The 20,598-nt window shown below is 45.2% G+C and overlaps 1 protein-coding gene and 1 long non-coding RNA gene across 16 annotated transcripts in view; one reads left to right on the forward strand and one right to left on the reverse strand.

Moving 5' to 3' along the window:
- LOC106732224 (uncharacterized) overlaps positions 1-20,109 on the forward strand; it is a 113,925-nt gene extending 93,816 nt beyond the window's left edge. For 2 of the 4 annotated variants that reach the window (XR_012906200.1, XR_012906197.1), the window contains 2 exons: positions 14,281-17,238; positions 19,325-20,109. This is a non-coding gene — a long non-coding RNA (uncharacterized LOC106732224). Of the gene's footprint in view, positions 1-14,280; positions 17,239-18,019; positions 19,038-19,324 lie in introns of those variants that run through there. The other 2 variants (XR_012906199.1, XR_012906198.1) reach the window with 2 other exon arrangements.
- PER2 (period circadian regulator 2) overlaps positions 1-20,598 on the reverse strand; it is a 182,982-nt gene that overhangs the window by 97,884 nt on the left and 64,500 nt on the right. For 6 of the 12 annotated variants that reach the window (XM_075937506.1, XM_075937505.1, XM_075937501.1 and 3 more), the window contains 2 exons: positions 12,644-12,705; positions 4,333-4,458 (listed from right to left, as the gene is read on the reverse strand). The gene's annotated coding sequence lies outside the window, so the exon portion shown is untranslated. Of the gene's footprint in view, positions 1-4,332; positions 4,459-12,643; positions 12,706-16,845; positions 16,984-17,185; positions 17,264-20,598 lie in introns of those variants that run through there. The other 6 variants (XM_075937510.1, XM_075937507.1, XM_075937504.1 and 3 more) reach the window with 5 other exon arrangements.

Below are 20,598 nucleotides of genomic sequence, written 5' to 3' on the forward strand. Positions count from 1 at the left end.
ATGGGCCTCGACTTGTTCATAGGAACGACCGTGAATTAGCCAGTTGTCCAGGTACAGGAACACGTGTACCTTTTTTTTGAGGAGGAACGCCACTACAAACTGCCATGCATTTTGTAAAGACCCTTGGTGCTGCTGAAAGGCCAAATGGGAGCACTATAAATTGGAAGTGGCATCGGGAAACAATAAAACGGAGAAACCTCCTGTGGCTGGGTCTTATTGCCACATGGAAGTAAGCATCCTTGAGATTGAGAGTTGCGTACCAGTCTCCTAACTGTAGAACCGGAATGACAGAAGCCAGGGTTACCGTTCTGAACTTGGATTTTACGACCGCCTTGTTGAGGTCCCCGAGATCTAAGATGGGACGAGCCCCGCCCTTCGGTTTCGGGACAATGAAATATCGGGAGTAAAACCCCTTGCCCTCCAGATGTAAAGGGACCCTCTCCACAGCTCCCTTTTGGAGGAGCGCCAGCACCTCCTGGCGGAGGGTGTCTTCGTGAGAGGTGTCCCTGGAAAGGGACGGGATGGGCGGGTTGGAAGGGGGCGAACCCAGAAAAGGGATGGTATAGCCACTCCTGACTATCCTTAGGACGCAGGCGCCGGTCATGATTTCTGCCCAGGCCTGAGCAAACCAGGATAACCTGGCCCCAAACGGGGGGCCAGGGTGGGAGGCTGGTGCGCGACTCTCTAGCAGCCCGTCAAAATTGGTGCTTGTGCTGCTGGGAGGGACCTTGACCAACCCCACGGGGGTTGTCCCCTCTCAGGCGACGTCGACAACCCCTTGAGGCCCCCACACCCCTACTAGGAGCACGAGGACGGTGTCTCCAGTAATCCCCACAGGGGACCTGGGACTGCGGTCTCCCCTGCTGTCTGTAGGGCAGCTGACGACGCCGAGGAGCCGGCGTGTGGATCCCCAAGTACTGGAGAGTAGACCTCGTGTTCTTGAGCGTATGGAGCCTCGAGTCCATATGCTCCGAGAATAACGCCTTACCGTCAAAAGGCAGATCCTGAATAGTAGTCTGGACATCAGGAAGTATTCCAGACACCTGCAGCCAGGCACCACAGCGCATAACCACACCTGACGCCATGGTGTGGGCTGCAGAGTCGACAGCGTCCAAGGAAGCCTGGAGGGCCGTGCATGCGATGGTTTTACCCTCAGAGGTCAAGGCAGCAAACTCCTGATGGGTCTCGGCAGGCAGTTTGTCCTTAAACTTATCCATGGCCTGCCAGGTATTAAAAGCATAATGACTCAGCATCGCTTGCTGATTAGCAATGTGGAGTTGCACCCCACCAGTAGCATACACCTTATGACCCATCAGATCAAGACGCTTGGGCTCCCTAGCTTTTGGGGACAGCCCCTGCTGGGGAAGCTTCTCCCTTTGGGCCGCAGCCTGAATGACCAAGGACCCAGGGACAGGTTGGGAAGTACAGGTGTTCGTGACCCGACTGGGGAACGTAATAGCGCCTCTTCACTCCTTTTAAGGTAGGGGTCAGGGTCGCCAGCGTCTGCCACAAGGCATTGGTAATTTTGGCCACGGTCTTAAGTGGCAAAGCCAAATGGACGGGCGCATCCTCCGAGAGGATGTCAATCATGGGATCCATGTCCTCCACTACTGGCTCCACAGGGACACCCAGATTGGAGGGAAGACGCCTAAGCAGCTACTGATGCGCTCGGGCATCCATAGTAGGCAGTGCCAGTGCAGGATCCTCCAAGGCTTCATCAGGAGAGGATGACGACGACGACTCCTGGATCGGTGCTGGACCTGGCATAGGAACCGGTTGAGGCGCCGGTTGGACAGGCGGTACTGCTTGCGGAAGCGGCTCTGGTACCGAGGCCCGTGGCTCAGCAGCGGCATTCGAGGCAAGCGACCTCTGGGGGAAAAGAAGGGGGTCGTGACAGCGATGCCAATGGTTGCATTCTGTGGCCCAAGGCTCCTGACACCACAGAGGAGGGCACAGGCCCCTGCCACTGGTGGTAAGCCCACGATGTCCAAAAAGGCCACTGCGGTTGAGGTGGCCAAGTCTGCTGCACCCGTGAACGATCATGTTGGTGCCAGGAACGGGATCTGTGAGCTGAGGAAGCTCCCGAGGACTCCGATCTGAACGACGCCACATCAGATTCCGACAAGTAGTCAGACTCCAGCCAGGGAGGCACAGATGATGAATGTCCTGTCACCGAAGGAGAAGCAAACCTGGCCATGGACTCGGGTTTGCCCACGTGCGCCTGATGAGGGCGTGACGGCACTGGGAAGACTGGTCCTGGTGCCGTTAACGGTGCCTGTTGCGGTACCGGGATCCCTGATACCGATGCCGGGGGTGGAGAAGGTGCCGGAGGGACAAGCCCCGGTGCCCGGGGTGGAGCCAGTTGCGGCACTGGGAGGACTGGTCCTGGTCCTGAAGATGGTTGCGGTGCCGACAGGGAGCAAGGTTGCGGTGCTGAAGCCGGTACGGGTTGCAAGACGAACCCTGAAGAAGCAGACATCACTGTCGATGGTGGTACTGGCAAGGTCCACATGGTCAATGCCGGTGCCTGCAACGGTGCCAATGAGTGCATCGGTGCTGAAGAAGCTGATGCTGAAGGGCTCAGTGCCGACGACTGGAACGGCATCCCTGGAAAGCTGCTCAGCACCGGCGTCGAGGCTGACATTGCCGTAGACGTTGCCACATGGCTAGAGTGGTACAGCACCAGTGCAGCCAAAATGGGGTCTGGGAGAGGTCCCAGCACCTACGATGGTGAGGCACAGTCGGGCGCCAGGTGAAGCCTGGCGGCCTGCGTTGAGACTGGCACTGATGAGGAGGCAAGCGGTACTGGTCCCACAGGGGACAGTCCCGCTGCGTAAGTGGCTGGAGCCGTCCGGTCATGCTCGTGCGGAGGCGAAGCCAGAGCCAGCACGGCTCCGGCATAGGCGACCTCGACCCTTCCGCCTCAACCAACGACGGAGGGGAAGTAGTGAGATTAATGAGGTCTTGTGCCACCTCAAAGGTGTCCGGCGTGGAAGGGCGGTGCAAGGGTAACGGACGTCCCGCTCGCTTACGCTGCACCGTGCAGGATGAGGACTTGTGCACCGGTGACTCAGCACCGTGACGTAGGCCCGACTTGGATACTTGGCTCGGAGACCTACCACGAGACATTCTTGACCTCTTCGGTGCCGGAGAGGGAGACCGGTGCCGGGCCCTCGACACCGAGGCCCGGCCTTGGGATGGAGCATCCTGCGTGGACGCTGGTGCACTGCACACCGCAGACTGCCCAGCCGATGCTGGCTGTAAAGCCGCCTCCATGAGGAGAAGTTTTAGACGAGAGTCTCTCTCCCTCTTAGTGTGCGGCTTAAAAGATTTGCAGATCTTACAGGCATCCGTAAGATGGCCCTCACCCGCACACTTCAGACAACTGTCGTGTGGGTCTCCTTTGGGCATGAACTTTGTGCAGACAGCGCACGCCTTAAAGCCTTGCGGCCCTGGCATTCCTCACCCCGGAAGGGGGACAAGGAAAACAAAAAGACACTAACTATCTAACTAAGTGAACTATTCAGAACTATCTACAATGCTAAGAGAAACGGGAACCATTAACTGATCTGAGAGAGAGAGAGATGCTCCAACGACCGTCACGGGCGGTAAGAAGGAACTGAGGTGGGGCAGCACCAGCAGGGGTACTTATGGCCCTGCCATGGCAGCGCCACTCCAGGGGGAGCCCTGCCAGCGCTACGGGTACCGCTAGGGAAAACGCTCCGGAAGACGCAGTGCACGCAGTGCGCACACCTAATTCGAATGGACATGAGCAACCGCTCGAAGAAGAAACTGTTTTACCGTATTGGGGGGTTATAAAATTTTTTTTAAAAGGAAAAGGAATATTTCCTCTGTTGCTGCGCAAGAGACTGTAGCCAGACAGGAACCCCCCCCTGCAACATCCATCTTTGCTTGCCTGGAAGCATACAGGGCACAAAGAGCAGTAAAATCAGCATAGTCTTTGAAAGCCTTGACAGGAGGCCCAGATATGCCAGCTCACCCAGTGACCCTGGACAACTGTAAGCAGAGATAAGAGGGTGATCGAACTAATCGCTGACCTTGAGGCTGCGAGAACTGCCTTGGCTGGCACCTATATTGATACGAACGCATTCGTCCGCCGGGGGGGGGGGGGGGGGGGGGGGAGAGGAATCTCTCACCCAGTAAAGAATGTCCAGTACTCACAATTTAGTTCTCTCTCTTACAAGTGAAAATTAAGTTGAAACTTGCTTGTAAGAACTGGCATCACAAAGACGGACCAACACAATTTGGCATCTTAGATAAGAAAGAGGATACAGGCCCCTATGGGTATAAAGATGGGTCCAGCACACTTACCCTGAGTGTCAATCTACCATCTATCTGCTGGTCGGGTTAGGTGATTGGCCTCCCGAGGTTCCACGGGGACGCCCACCTCGTATTCATCTTTCCTAGGAATTGAGGGACCGGCCCTGGCCTGATACGCTGGAGTGGAGAGGCACAGAAGGGGGTAAAAATTGTACCTGGATGTGTCCTTTGTCTTAAGTGTACATATAGATTTAGAGCTCTTTAAAAATTAAGCTGTCACTTGGTACCATTATTTATATTTTCTATCTTTATTTTATTTGTAACCATTTTTAAGATCTATTTGCTAGCAGTTAAGAAATAGAGCAATAGCCATTGCAACCATATGATTTATAAGCTTCTTTAATAAACCTGTAACTGTTTAAGCTTTAACCTGACTCCTTCAGTTGCTGTAACAGAACCAAGCACAATTTAAAAGAACCCCAGCCGGTCATAAGGGACAGATACAGGCAGAGCTGGGCATTTGCTTCCAGAGGACAGATCTGTAGGGGCATCTCTCAGCCTTCCCTAGGCTGCCCGCTGCGAAGGGATCCTGTATCCTAGCAGTCAAAATCTGAGATAAGTTCTCCCTGTAAACTCTGGGGCGTCTGTCAGCCTGTTGGCTGCCCGCTGCAAAGGGATCCCAATCCTAGTGGTTAAAGACACGGATGTTAAACTCCTCGGAGCTGGGCATTTGCTTCCAGACGACAGATCTGTAGGGGCATCTCTCAGCCTTCCCTAGGCTGCCCACTGCGACGGGACCTTGTGTCCCAGCAGTTGAAGACTCGAGTGTAACACACACACACACACACACACACACACACACACACACACACACAGCCCTGACCATCGATTGACAGAGACCCACAAACAGAGGAGACTGACTATACGGTGAAAACAATGAATTAATATAGGAGTGCATTTTGAGTATAACCTAGAAATAAAGAGTTATTTAATTTCTTTCAGTTACAATAATCCCAAGTGTCAAAAGTAAAAAAAATATATATATACACATTTATGAAATTCTGATTCCCCAATGACGACAGAGGCTCAAGGCTGTTCATACATTATGAACACACAGGTCTCTTCAATGGATGAAGAGGGTTGTTACCAAAGCACAATTCTGAACTGCAGTTTTTTCTAACATAAAGCAATCACTCGTGTATTAAGTAACTTTGGAAAACACAGGACCGGGGGTGAGGAGGAGGGGAGGGGGGGGATGGGAACTTTATTGTGGTCTATAGTACCAGTATGAAAGTGTTTAATTGAACAAACAAAAGTTCAGGGAATCCTGTAACAATTTTTCTGTTGAGGTGGATCAGTGGCCCCGACAGAAAAAAAGGATACATCATACCACTGGTGTATCATGTTGGCTATCCCAAATGCAGACACTCCCAAAATCGAGTTATAAAGGCCAAGATTTTTCAATGCTAAGTTTTATTTTACCAAATGAACAAATTTCCTACCCAACCCAGCTCTTTAGCTTCTTAACATTTTTCAGTAAAAACAGAAAGGAGTCCCAGACAGAACTGTTCTAGAGGTAATCTGTATTGGTTATAGCATTACAACTTCTCTTTTCTCTTCACCCCAAATTCTCTGAAATTTTATACATATCAGATAATTTTCTCCTCCCATATGCAGAATCCAAAGCCTTGCCCACATTATCATTTAGTTCAGTATACATTACATCATCCAGGGTTGTGAATAATCCACTCCCAAGAGTGACTTCAGTTATATTGACACTCTCTCTCATATCATTCTAGAACCAAATGCACTATAGCGGTGCAGCTATACTGCCTTAGTGCTTGTAGCATATTGACTACCCCTTAGGTTGTGAACTCTTCAAAGCTGAAATAATTTCAAAGCTGAAACAATTTCTTCTTGTGTCTATACAGCTGTTGGTATAAAGATTGGGGCTTCTGGAAGCTACTTTTAATACCTAGTTGATTCAAATTAAATTACAATTATTGACATCTTTTGTCTATTTTACAACATTAGCAAAGCTCAACTGCTAATCTCTGCTGTATACATTAGCCACATCCACTGGGATGTGTCATGTCAACACTATACCTTATGCAACTATTTTGTTGAATTAGTAGATACTGTAAAGATATTCCCTTGAGAGGGAAAGAAATTAAAATATGTGATTTGAAAGGTGGCAGATCTTTAAATACTATACTTATGCTCTAGTGCAAGAATGTCTTTTGCCCCTATGGTCATTTGTTGTTTCCCGCACAAAAAACACAAGTGGCCAAGTGACTATGATTGAGTTCTAACAAAGGATTATTCTATTACGTATTATATTACATCACATATTCTATACATAGAAAGTCTTATTTAGTCTTTTACAGACACAGAGTTCATTTTTGGGTATAACAATGTCTTTGGACAGTACCAGGGGTGTCGGTGCCTCGATGGCCGATGCTGCATGCGGTGTGTCTGCCCTCATGCATAATGTTTTCAGTCGCCCTAGAAAGTGATTGGTGCCAACCGTCCCCATGCCGCCAAGAGGGTGCCGCAGTCAGAGGGGTGGATGAGGACTCAGAGCCCTCACTGCCTCCAAGGCCTCCGGTGTGGATGGCTCTAGGAAGTCTTCCAGAGGACTGATGTCCCCTCACTGGGAGGCAGGCACGCCCAACCTAGAAGGTCCGGGCTCATCAGCGCTGCGTGCCCTGTTGAAGGGCGCATGCCTAGGAGGGGACCTACCCCTGTTAGGCCGCCTCTTCTTCAGAGGCACCAGCGATTGAGAGCAGTGCTGGGGCCCCTGTAGTGCCAGAGAGGCACGGTGCGTAGAACACAGAGGTGCAGCACACTGAGGCCGGTGCACTCCAGGAGGCCAGTGCCAAGTCCGGTTCTGTTTGGAGAGCTGCTTCCATGAGGAGGATATTACAGCAAGACTCCCACTCACGTTTCATCCTGGGCTTGAAGGCCTTACAGATTTTACAGGCTTCTGTAAGGTTTGCTTCTCCCAGACACTTTAAGCAAAATGAGTGTGGATCATCAGACAGTATAGGCCTATTGCACTTTTTTGCAGTGCTTAAAGCCTTGCAGGCCGGGCACACAGCATGCTGTGGTGGGGACCAATCAACAGAAAAACCACAAAAAAGTCTTTAGCTTAAATTGCAGAAACTTAGCTAAAGATTAGCTAAAGATTAACTGAAGATTGAGGACCTAAGGGTTGTTCCAACAACCATCACAGTGGTAAGAAGGAACTGAGTGGATGAGAGGGCCAGCACAGGTATATATGGGCTGGTACACCGACACCACTCCAAGGGGCTCCCTGCTGGCCCTAAGGGTACTGCTGAGGGAAAAACTTCCGATGGCACATGCACACTATGCGCGCACAGCTATATTGGAATGCACGTGAGCAATCACTCGAAGGAGTGGTTATTCTCCTTTATTTGGCACTGGTGAGGCCCCATCTGGAGTACTGAGTCCAATTCTGGGGCCCCCACTACAGAAAGGATGTGAACACATTGGAGAAGGTCTAGTGGAGGGCAACCAAAATGATAGGAGGCCACATGATCTATGAGGAGAAGCTGAGGGATTTGGGCTTTAGTCTTCAGAAGAAAAGAGTGAGGGGGGATTTGATAGCAGCCTTCAACTTCCTGAAGGGAGGTTCCAAAGAGGATGGAGAGAGGCTGTTCTCAGTGGTGACAGATGGCAGAACAAGGAGCAATGGTCTCAAGTTACAATGTGGGACATCTAGGTTGGATACTAGGAGGGTGGTGAAGTACTGAAATGGGTTACCTATGAAAGAGGTGGAATCTCCACCCCTAGAGGTTTTTAAGTCCCGGCTTGACAAAGCCATGGATGGAATGATTGAGTCAGGGTTGGTCTTACTTGGGCTGGGGGCTGGACTTGACCGCCTGAATCTAGCCCTAGGATTCTACAGTTCTAGTTGGAAGGTTTAGAGCACTCTACTTGATTCTGCTGTTTACCTTGATCCCCTCTATTTCCCCAACACTATTTGTTTGTGCCATCTTTGAGGTAGTGACAAGACTGCTGAAAGAGGAGGGAAAAAAGGGGCAATTATCTTTGGGCCCAATGTTTCAAAGGGGCCCAAAGCGCCCCACCAGTACCGCTGCTATTGCAGCAATGGCTGGAGCCTCGTACGCCTTTGCATTAGTGCCAGAGCACTGTACTGGGTGTTCTGGGCAGCTCTGAGTGCTGGGGAGGTAAACCAGTACCATGGTCCAGACAGCGCTGAGGGATGACTGTCCCAGGGCCACCCCTTCCACCCAAGCCCTCCCCCCCAAGGGGCACATAGCTGCTCCCTTCCCCCCCCCCCCCCCCCATATACCTGGTCCCTGGGCCTGCAATTGCTTTCAGTCCTGCCGGGCAAAGATTATTGTTTCTGATTACTTGTGTGCAGTTCACCTAACATGAAGGGAACCAATCTCTTGTTGCAGCCTCTAGGCACTTCTGTAATCATAGACTCATAGAATACTAGAACTGGAAGGGACCTCAAAAGGACACCAAGTCCAGTCCCTTGCCCACACGACAGGACCAAGCACCACCTAGATCATCCCTGATAGATATTTATCCAATCTGCTCTTAAATGTTTCTAGTGATGGAAAGCTATTTCACTAGGAGGGTGGTGAAGCACTGGAATGGGTTCCCTAGGGAGGTGGTGGAATCTCCATCCCTAGAGGTTTTTAAGTCCCGGCTTGATAAGGTCCTAGCTGGTATGATTTAGTTATGGTTGGTCTTGCTTGGGCTGGACTCTATGACAACCTGAGGTCTCTTCCAACTCTTGGACTGTATGAGTCAAATGAGGACACATTACTGTTTGGGGACAGGTCCTTAATTTAAGGGGCAATAAGAGCTGAATGCATTCAGAAATCCATTTGGATAATCTTTGCTTAGAGACAGTCGTGCCTTGGGACCTTTCTGTATTTTAAAAAGGGTCTTGAGGATTGTGAAATGTCTTCATTCTTTCTAAATAAAAAACAATGGCCCTGCAGATGTCTAAAGTGTATGGAGCTGTTTCTCTGTTGTCTGTGTCAGGTTTTGGAAAGGACACAGTAAATATATTGACTAGTTACAATGGAAGGAGGCAGGTTCTTTAGGAAGAAACTTTGAATGTGCATGGAGAACAACTTTGTCTTTAGAAAACATTATGTAAAGGTGGTCTGCCTTAAGGGCTCCAACCCCACCTCCCCTTCTCAGAGAAGTAATGGCTACTAAGAAGGCCACTTTCATGGATAAGTGCATAGAGAGCAAGTAGTCAGAGGTTCAAATAGCTTGTCTGTTAGTGCTCATAGAACCAAGTTGAGATCCCAGGCTAGGTTTAGTATATTTATAGGTGGATATGCACTTTGAATTCTCTTCGTAAATCGCTTGATGCTGGGATGAATGAAAACAGAATGGTCCTGTGAGGGAGAATTAAAGCTGTTACTGCAGTCAAATGCGCTTGTAGGGAACTAAGGGAGATACTTGTGTTTTGGAGAAATAAAGAATGCTAGAGTATATAGGGAAGTATGTAGCTGAAGTGGGTAAAATGTGGTGCTTATCTCACTACCTGGAGAATCTGTGCCATTTGTGCAAATATGATTTTCTGGTAGATGGTCTGCGGCAATTCAGGAGGACCTCCTGGACGGATGCAGAGCAAGATGTTTCAAGTGACGTCAGCCAGCAAGGAGCCATGTCTGAAGTAGTGGAGTCTGTATGTTCGGGTGCCATAGTCAACCCTTGTTCTGCGTGAGAAGGCAAGGGACAGGAGGAAAGCGCCATAAAGTTGTTATCATTCAGAGGAAGCAAGAGTACCAGGTTTGTCTGGGTCAACTGGGTGCTACTAACTAGAATGACTGTTCCTTTGTTGTGTTGAGGAGTATGCTATGGAGAAGTGGTAATGATGGAAAAGTGTGTATGAGGGGTGCATCCCACTTGATTGTGAAGGCTGGGGACTGATTGATGCCTGCTCAGGTGAAGTAATTTGGTAGTGGAGCTGGCTGCAAATAGGTCTATTGTCAGGTATTTCCAGCATTACAGATGGTGGTTTACAACCGAAAGAGACTCCTCTGCAGATACTGCATTGATTTGTCCACTAGGATAGAGACTCCTTTATTTTGGCTGGTATAGATAGCCACTTGTTGATGTGGTGATTGTGTGGCCTGTATGCTGTTCAAAACCATGTCTGTAGTGGTCTCGTGAGAAGTCGAGCATGCTGAACCATGAATGCAGCTGCTGCTATATGGCCTAGAAGTTGTAGACAAAGTATTACCATGACCTGCAAGCTGTTCTGTGCTATTCATACAAGATCTGTGCTCACCTCTGACAAGGGAGCAATGCTGATGCAGACATGCAATCTAGGTGAGCGCCAATAAATTCAAACTATTGTGTTGGGATTCATATGCACTTTTGAAGATTTAGCTGCAGGCCAAGCCTGTTGAAGAGGGTCCTGGTGATGGAAATCACTTGTTCTGTATCATTGTAGGTTGACCCTTTCAGGAAGCAATTGTCCAGGTGTGGGAAAATGACCACTCTTAGCTTGCAGAGGTATGCCGCTACCACTGCCAGGACTTTGGAAAGGGCTGTGGGAAAGGCCAATGGAAGGACTCTGTACTAGAAATGCCAGTTGTGAATCATGAATTGTAGGTATCAGCTATGTGTCGGGTGTATTGAGATATGAAAACATGCATCTTGTAGGGTTGATTCTCCAAGGCAGGGATTATTGTGGAAAGAGTTACCATCTTGAAATGTTGAGTGCGAATGAACTGACTGAGGCTGCGTAAATTAAGGATGGGTCTCCAACTTCCCTTTACCTTGCTTATGAGAAAATGGTGGGAGTAGAACCCCTTCCCACATGTAGTTGAAGTACATGTTCTATTGCTTCAAGCTGCCATGGGGGGGGGGGGGGGACAGTCCCTGCATGAAAATGTCATAATGAGATGGGTCCCTGAAGAGAGATGAGAGACGGGGTGGAAGGAAGCAGACAAAAAAGGGAGAAAATAACCAGTTGGCATAATTTCTAGCACCCATCTGTCCATGGTGTTGGTATTTCAGGCTCCTTGTTATTTGAGTAGTACAGGGTCTATCGAAAAAAATCACACCACTGTCGGCAGAACTGCATCTAAACTGTGGTTTCAGTTTCGAAATGGCGCTTGTTCCACTGACAGAAGACAGGATTCTGGGCTAGATGGACCTCTGTTTTGACTTAGTATGGCCATTTTTATGTTCTTAATGTTTTTAAGTCCCTACACCTAAAGCTATTGGCAAAGAGCCCACATATTAATTATAGCTCTTTGGGAAAATTGAAATTAATTTTTCTTTTTGCCATACAAATCACAGTAAGTGCTAGTGATATACATCAATGAACACAATCAACCCTCTCTAAAAATCTAAGTATGAATATTTTGCATTAAATTTATAACACCTTATGATAATGTTTTTACTAGGATGGTCCTGTCATACTGCATTCAGAAGCACAGATATTAAAGAGATCATTCTTGACTGTGTAGATTTTATAGTTTGCTATAGTAATTTTTATTAATGGTACAGATTTCCACAAATCTTCCTTTAAAGGGTTCCTTTACTAACTTGTATTGTTTTGCAACTGTTAATCATTGTAACAGTTGAAAACAACTAGCAATGATTTGACCATTCTGTGCTATTTGAGCAAAGAATTAATGTGTGAAAATTTACATTGAACTCAGGCTCCCTGGGCAAACAAGCAAAACATAATTACTTCCTCATACCTGGTAGATAAAGGATGCTAACTTCACAACAGCCATCAGAAGTGAGAAATCACTTTAATATTAATTACAAGTCATCTGTGCTCTTGTAAAAGAATAACTATACAAACAATAGAGTCTTAAGACTTATGAGGACTAAGAGTTAAATTGTCCTCACTGTGAAAAGTCTCACAGGATAGCTGTGTTAGTCTGTATCTGGAAATACGAGGAATTCTGTGGCACTTTAAAGACTAAGATTTATTTCAGCATAAACTTTCATGGATAAAAATCACTTTGTAAGATGCATGGAGTAGAGTCACAGAGGCTTGGAGATTATATATATATATATACACATACACACACACACACACACACACACACAAGCACATCAAAAGAAGGGTGTTACTTATCAAGGGTAGGACCATTACTGCTTAATTAAGCATTTAATACAAGAATTCTTCATTAAAATTTCACTGCAATTAAAAAAATTCTCAGCGATATCCAGACCAATAAGCAGATGCAGCAATCTACACTGAGAAACCCTTATGCTTGAAAACCCAGGCTTGAAAACTTATGCCTTCTATCTCAAGAAAGCAGAATGTACACAATTCAGATCATTTAATGGATGAGCACATAAGACAGACACTCACCTTAACGAATGTGCTAATTATGATCTTCCAAATCAAGGTCTCAAACTGTAGTTAATGTTATCCTGCAAAAACAACAAACCCAAGATATAGTTTTACAAATAAATGATAAAAAAGGACTTAAAAACCATGCTTATCTTGTAGTCGACTAGTGGAATAAAAGCCTAGTCAAACATAACAGAAAATATGAATTCTGAAGATAGAGAGAGCATTCACTACGTATTAATAGTTCAAAGGCAAAACCAGAGGAAATGGAGAAAATTCCTTAGCTTAGCTTCAACTGAAATCTGAAAAATAAAGCTACAATATTTTTTTCTTAAACTGTACATGACGAGTCAATTTTGAATTTTCAAAGCGCCAAAAAGGTTACACTTATTTTAGGCTCTAAATCAATAGGACACAGACACAGATTGACATATATGTTAGAAAAATCTATTTCAAAGACATTTATACAATTATTTATCTGACAAAAATCCATTTATTTATCTGTTAAAAATCTGTATTCCTATAGTAAAAATTGAGATCAAACACTTGAGGCCTGGCAAAAAGTAGTATTTCTTAGAGTGCATCTACATAGCATCCTAAACTCAAAATAAGATATTCAATTTGCACTATGCAAATTGTGTATCTCATTTCAAATATATTTTGAAATAGCTTATTTTGAAATTTGGCATGTCTACACAGCATAAGTTTTGAAATAGTGTGCTATATCAAGCCATCCTTTACGCCTTGTACAACGAGGCACCTTAAACTTAAAGTCTCCATGGATGCAGAATAAGACAGCCAACCCAGATGTCATATTTAAATTCCAGGGCAAAAAAAGAATCAGCATGTACCTGGTTTATTTACACTGTTTCTTTAAAGAACATTCAAAGGCTATTGTTTTCCAGGCTGAAGCAATTATTCTGAAATACAAGTCTCTCCTCTTATTGTTTTTGAACCTCTCATATTTGCAGTCTGGGACAGACCTGAATTTTTAGAATTATTAAAAAAAAAACCATAATCTTCATAAGTTTAAAAAAAAAAAAGAAAGAAACCATATCAGAGATCAACAAGCTGGAGTGAAACAGGCACTTCAAATTGTGCTAATTTACTTCTCAGTTCAGTTTAATTTTAAAAATTAAAATTTTGAATGTTATGGACATAATAGGGCAGTAGTGTAAAATTTAAAATACATGGCGGGGATGCTTTTTTTTTTTTTTTTTTTTTTTTTAAAAGAGAGACTAACTATTTTCAAAGGTTTTTTTTTTTTAATTTGATGTTTGTTCATTGTCAAGTTCTCTGAAGATCTATGGACTGGTCACAAATTTTTTAAGTGACTAGAGACTTCATTGGTTTTTGTCCAAAAAGTCCGGTAATGTTATTTTTATCACTACATTTTGTGTGTTCTCTCTCTGTCTGTCAATCGACAGACAGAGGGAGAACACACAAAAAATGTAGTGATAAAAATAACATTACCGGACTTTTTGGACAAAAACCAATGAAGTCTCTAGTCACTTAAATTTTTTTTCCAAGGCTTATGAACATCCTCAAATATTTTTCTCTCTCACTTTTCTATTCTCCTTTCATCTTTAACAGCAGCTTTAGATCATCATTACCATCATATTCAGCATTTTCTTTTGTTCCCTTTCTTTTCTTAGGAACAGCACCGCACAGAGAAATTTGCTGATGAGTGACAAGCTTCTTGCAGCCTGTTCACAGGCACATTTCCACACAGGCCAAAGACAACCTGGGACAACTTGTGCAGACTAAGTTATATTCTTTTCACAACATTATGTTATTATATACTTGTAACTCTAAGGTTATACACACATTCAGTAGATTTTGCATTTTTCACCACAAACCATTCAAACTCCCTTTTAAATCAAGAGAGTTTGCATTTTCACTCATTTAATTTTTTTTTTATTCAAGATAAGGCTATTCATATACTCCAAGGTCAGATGCGGGGCAACACATAATTAGGGACGAAGGGTCATGCATCTTCCTACCAAAGGCAGAAGGAGCAAGGAGCCAGAGCATCTGGGTGGCCCAGGGGAGCTAGCCAGGAGAGGGGGATTAGGAAGAGCCTGGCCCCGGCAGGAAGGACGGGAAATGGAGCAGTAAGTTTCCACTCCCCCATCTGCATCACTCTGGGAAGAATGGGATTGTCTCTTCTTACCCCACGCTCACTTGTGGGAAACAGGGCAACACAGCCAGCAGCTGGGGGAGTAGAGCAGGCTGCAGCTAGGTAACTCTGCTTCTCTGCCCCACGTTCACTGACAGTGAGTGTGTATGTGAGGGAGGGGGAGACTGCCGCTGGGGCCAGACCATGCTAGTGCTAACAAGGGACATCCTTAGGTGGAGGCCTGGGGTAGAGGTGGAATGGTGACGAGCAAAGGCAGGTAAGAGGTAGAGAGAAAGCACAGCAGGGATGGCGATAGCCAAGGTCTGGGCAGATGGGGATTTGTTTTGGCCCTCCCTGGACCTTGGGATGGTACAGGGAGAATCATGTAGTGGGGCGGTCATGTGGCCAGTGCCCCTCTTAATGTCCTTCCTCGCCAGTAGCCCCTGGTCATATGGGATCATTATAATCATTCCCAATTGACCGGTAGCTGTCTGGCATTGCACGCTTCCACAAAGCCACTGGCACGCGTTTCTCCACAGTCAGAGCAAATCTTATTCTGGTGTCCCTGTGCTTCAGGTCAGGGGAAAGCTATCTGCAAAGTTCCATGAAAGTGGCCATGCACATTTGGAAGCTTTACAGCCACTGCTAATTGTCCCATACCTGCATCACAATGCAGTCCCACTAGTTTGTGCTTGTCTCGTGGCACGAGAACACAGCGTTTTGCTATTTCCATCAACACAAGGGCTTACCTGTACAGCAAGTGCATGGGATTCTAAGATTCATCCTTGCCCTGGTAGAGAGACAAGTGTATGCTCTCGACAATGAACCATTAGGCACATCAAGGTAGACATCACCACCACAATGGTTTGATGCAAAACAGGATCTTTGCTCGCATTACAACGGCATCTGCATGGCTAACTAAGGATATTAACTATCAGTTAATTTACTAATCGAGTAGTCGATGAGACTCTTGTACATTTCAAAGGAGGAATGCAGAACTCTGCATGCAGCCCAGGGCCACCAGGAAGTCCCACTAACTCCGAGCTGCATGCGGGCATGTCAGCTTTGAGTCCCCAGAAGCACCCTCACGGAACCCAGGATCAGCTGTGCAGCTCTACCACTTTGAAACACTGAGGCAGCATTTCGAAGGGGCAGCGCTGCACAGCTGCTACCGCCTTGAAGTATTCCCTCTCCCTCTCCCCTGCTGCCTCTAACAGAGGCAGCAAATGGGGGGTTAACTAGTCAAGTCAACTATCCAATAAGCATTTGCTTAAGGACTAGTCAACTATCCAATAACATCCTGAAGGCTAACCAGAGCCAAAAAAGGCATGAAAAGACTGTATCCAACTCATCTCAGGCAAGGGAGTAGATGAGTGCATTATAGAATGCTGACAACATGAATCCAGAACCACCTACTGCACAGTTTTGGTCCCAGCATGAAGCGGGAGCATAATTCAGAATGTGAAGCAGCACAGGCACTGTGGGATAGCTACTGATAGTACATCACTCTCAAAGTTGATGGCAGTCTCCCTAATGGGGACTCACTACTTCGACCTACATTGGATTCTTCCCCATAGTGACGGACACAGGGCTTTGACTTCACAAAATCCGATGACCAGAAATCAATCTTAATAGACTTGACCTTAACTAGTAGTGTAGACATGGCCTAAGGTATGTTTTTTACTCCTTTAATTATTTGCCACGACTATTCTCTGAGCTAGGGATATAAGTGACTAGTCAAGTAGTCGACTACTCAACAAGCCTAGGCTAATTGGGTAGTTGAGTGACTATTCAACTTTCTAACCGTCAGGGTGGTTAAGCACCCAAGGAGGTTGCGGAATCTCCATGACTGACGATATTTAAGAGTAGGTTAGATAAACATTGCTCAGGAATGATCTAGATGGCACATGGTCCTGCTGTGAGTACACGAATCTGGACCTGAATACCTCTCAAGGTCCTTTCCAGTTCTGTATTTCTATGAGTCTCATCTGCTCAAGGTCATTTCTCATGAGTAGCATGGGGTAGTATTCAGAGGCCAGATGACAGTCAGCAATTCCTCCATAACATCTTAACTATGGTGGGTCTTTTGCAGACAGCATACCTCCTGGGATGCCATGTCAGGACAACAGATTGGTGCCTCTGTCCCCCTCAGAAGAGAATCTCCAATCACTACAATCCTATGTTTCTTCTTGGGAGTGGGGGGCTGCAGACCTTCTTGCTTTGGGGGTACATGGCTTCTCCTCCATTTTAGAAAGTAATTCCTCATCTCTTGTTGCCAGGACAGAGTAACAGTTCTCCAGTACCACACTGGGTGGTTGGGAGCGGGGCAGAGCACTATCTGCTGCCAGAAGTAACCAGCTGCCAGTGTCCCACAGACACAGGAATTCCTCATGGGCATGGATGCTCCTGAGCCCAGCCACTTCCTCCTGTAGTTCTCTCACCTGCTTCCTGAGACATTCCACCAGCAGGGATGGTTCTCCCTGCCTGATTTTCTGTAAGTAAGAGATGCAAACCAGTCTCTGAAAAAAAAAAAAAAAATCATACCAGGATCTGGATAGAGACATCCATGGTCAGGCGGTTAGTCTGGCTATCGGTGCAGGTGGAAGCAACTCGGGTCAATCTGGCCTGGACCCCGGAGGGAGCAGAGCAGAGTTGGCACAGGTGATGTGGCTCTTTCTAACAATACTGGTAGTACTAGGACTCCCTCTTACAAGCTGTTCCTGATTGCTAGCTCCTCCTGGTCTTTCCAAGTCAGCCCTACCACACAGCAGGACAGTGATCAGAAGGCTAACTGAAGCTGATCAAGAGAAGAAACGCTCAAAAACTCCCCAGACACTCAATCCCAACTGACATAGTAACAGAACTAAAAAAAAAAAAAGAAAAGCAGAATGCAACTAATAAAAGACTCACTCACCCCAAAGTTAGCATTCACACCTTGTTCGTTCAGCAGAGGGATCTCCTTCTCAAACTCCTCTGTTGTAGATGCATTCTTTTAATCCAGTGTTTCTTAAACTTTTTGAGAACACGGAACATCAAACAAAAATAATTTTTTTATGCGGAACACCTATGAAAATTGTCTTAAAAAAATTGCCAGACCAAAAAAAAAAAAAAAAAAAAAAAGACAAAAACACAGAAGTAACAAAAACAAAGAAGAGGTCGCAGCACACCTGTGAGTTGTTCACGGAACACCAGTGTTCTGTGGAACATAGTTTAAGAAACACTGTTTTAGTCAATTCATAAGTACGTCTTCTCTTCCAAACTAACTCTCCCTCAAGATGTTCGATGGATTTCTGTGATTGATTGGTTTGAACAATTTATTGAGAATTGGCCTGTTCTCATGATCTTTGTGAAGAAAACGGATTAAACGGATGGAAGTATCTCATCTAAATTATCTAACATTGGATTAAAGAGAAATGCATAGGATATGCTCAGGATACTGAAAAGGTATGTCCTGGGACTAATCCTATTCAATTTATTTGTAAATTATTTAGAGAAAAGGGTAAAGAGTGAGGTGGCAAAATTTGCAGATGATACCAAACTGCTCAAGAATGTTAAGACCAAAGCAGACTGTGAAGAGCTTCAAAAACATCTCAAGAAACTAAGCAAACAGGCAACAAATGGCAAATTAAATTTAACGTTGATACATGCAAAGTAATGCACATTGGAAAAAATAACCCCAACTATACATTCAATATGATGAGGACTAATTTAGCTATAACTCCTCAGGAAAGAGATCTCGGTGTCATTGCGAATAGTTCTCTGAAAACATCCACTCAGGGTGCAGCAGCAGTTGAAAACGCAAATAGAACTTTAGGAATCATTTTAAATGAGATGGAGAATAAGACAGAGAATATTTATTGCCTCTATATAAAACCATGGTACACCCACATATTGAATACTGCATATAGATGTGGTCGCCTCATCTCAAAAAAAGATATATTGGCTTTGGAAAAGGTTCAGAAATGGGCAACAAAAAAAGGGTCAGTATGAAAAGAGATTAAAAAGACTTGGACTTTTCAGCTTAGAAAAGAAGATACTAAGGTGGTATATGATAGAGGTCTATAAAATCATGACTGGTGTGGAAAAAGTGAGTAAAGAAAAGTTATTCCCACAATATAAGAACTAGGGGTCACCAACTGAAGTTAATAGGGAGCAAGTTTAAAACAAAAGGAAGTTGTTCTTCACTCAGAGCACAGTCAAGCTGTGGAACTCCTTGCCAGAGGATGTGGTGAAGACTAGGACTTTAACAGGGTTCAAATAGAGACAGATTCATGGAGGTTAGGTCCATTGAAGAATGGGTGGGAATGGTGTCCCTAGCCTCTGTTTTATCTGGAAATACGTGACAGGGGAGGGATCACATAAGGATTACTTGTTGTGTTCCCTCCCTCTGGGGCATTTGGTATTGGCCACTGTCAGCAGACCGGATACTGGGCTAGATGGACTTTTAGTCTGATCCAATGCAGCTGTTCTCATGCCTTAAATTTCAGAGAAATTTCTGCTGCATTCCTGATGCTGTTGAAATTTTGAAGGCACTTGAGACATTAACTTTCTTGTGAAGTATTTCTTTTTTCAAATTGCAGGCAATAAAGAAGTAAATGAATCAAGCATAAACTTCACCTCATTTTCTTGTGTATGTACTCAACCCCAATTATAAAGGTGGATGCCTAACTTTTGAAGATGCCGCTACTGCCATGGCATGGACATCTCAGAATCAATCCTCGAGAACGGAAGTCATAATACATTTTTGGACTGGAATGAAACCATTTAATTAATACATGTTTGCTGATGATGTTTTGAACGAAGTCACTCCCCTGAATTGGTGGAAATCATTGGCCAGGCACCATGAAACAGAGTTCCTTCAGTTGCTAAGCCAACTTTTCACAGCAGTAGCTTCCTCTGCAGGCACAGAGAAAATATTTTCATCATTTGGTATTATTCACTCAAATCTAAAATCAACTGGGAGCTGAAAAAGCAGGAAAACTCGTATTTCTGTTTCAGTCTATGAATAAAAATGACAGTGAAAGTGAGGAAGATGAGAGCTAGTTATAGACATTTTAACACCACCATACATTTAGTGTTATGATAACTTGTCAGAATTAATAAAATTTTCAAATTTTAAAAGGGTTTAAGGTTGGTTGAAGGTTAAAGTTGTCAACCGGCAAATCAAGAGACTGCTGCAACTGCAAATGTGAAACATGTATATAACATTTAAATTCTGTTTAATAAGTGCTATTGTGTATGAGGGTGTAATTCAGTTAACATTCCCAATATGCCGCTGCATCTCCAGCATAATACTCCACTTGAGTATTATGTACTAGTTCTAAAATAAATAAAAATCATGTTATCTAAAAAAAGTTACACAATACACACCCCTCAATGTTGTAAATTGCTGTAAATGTTGTAAATAAACATATTGTAGTGATTAAATTTGTACTATTATTTAATAAATACATGGGAAAAGTATCAGTGGGAAACTTGATTTCAACCAATGATTTTTCTTGCTGCTTTAAATTGTGATTCAAATCAATGTTTTAAAGTGCCTTGGTTCAAATCAATCCCCATCGCAACCCTGTACCAAATCCACTACCTCACCTCCACAATATCTGCATTTTAGGCAATTCAGTTTGCATGCTGTGCTCTGTACCACACACTAGGGATGTTAGATATTGCATGAAATCTCAGCAGTTACATAACTATTCGATAGTCTCCAGGGACAAGGCTGGCAGCCAGCGCAGTCCAGGCCCCACTCTGGGGGAGCACCTTGCTACTACACACTGCAGAGGCAGCAGCACAGGGTGGCAGCAGCCTCTGTCCATAGAGGGTCCAAGCTCACTGTAGACAGAGGCTGGTCCAT

Source organism: Pelodiscus sinensis, chromosome 10 (genome assembly GCF_049634645.1).
Source record: "Pelodiscus sinensis isolate JC-2024 chromosome 10, ASM4963464v1, whole genome shotgun sequence".
In the NCBI taxonomy this organism is placed as follows: Eukaryota; Metazoa; Chordata; order Testudines; family Trionychidae; genus Pelodiscus; species Pelodiscus sinensis.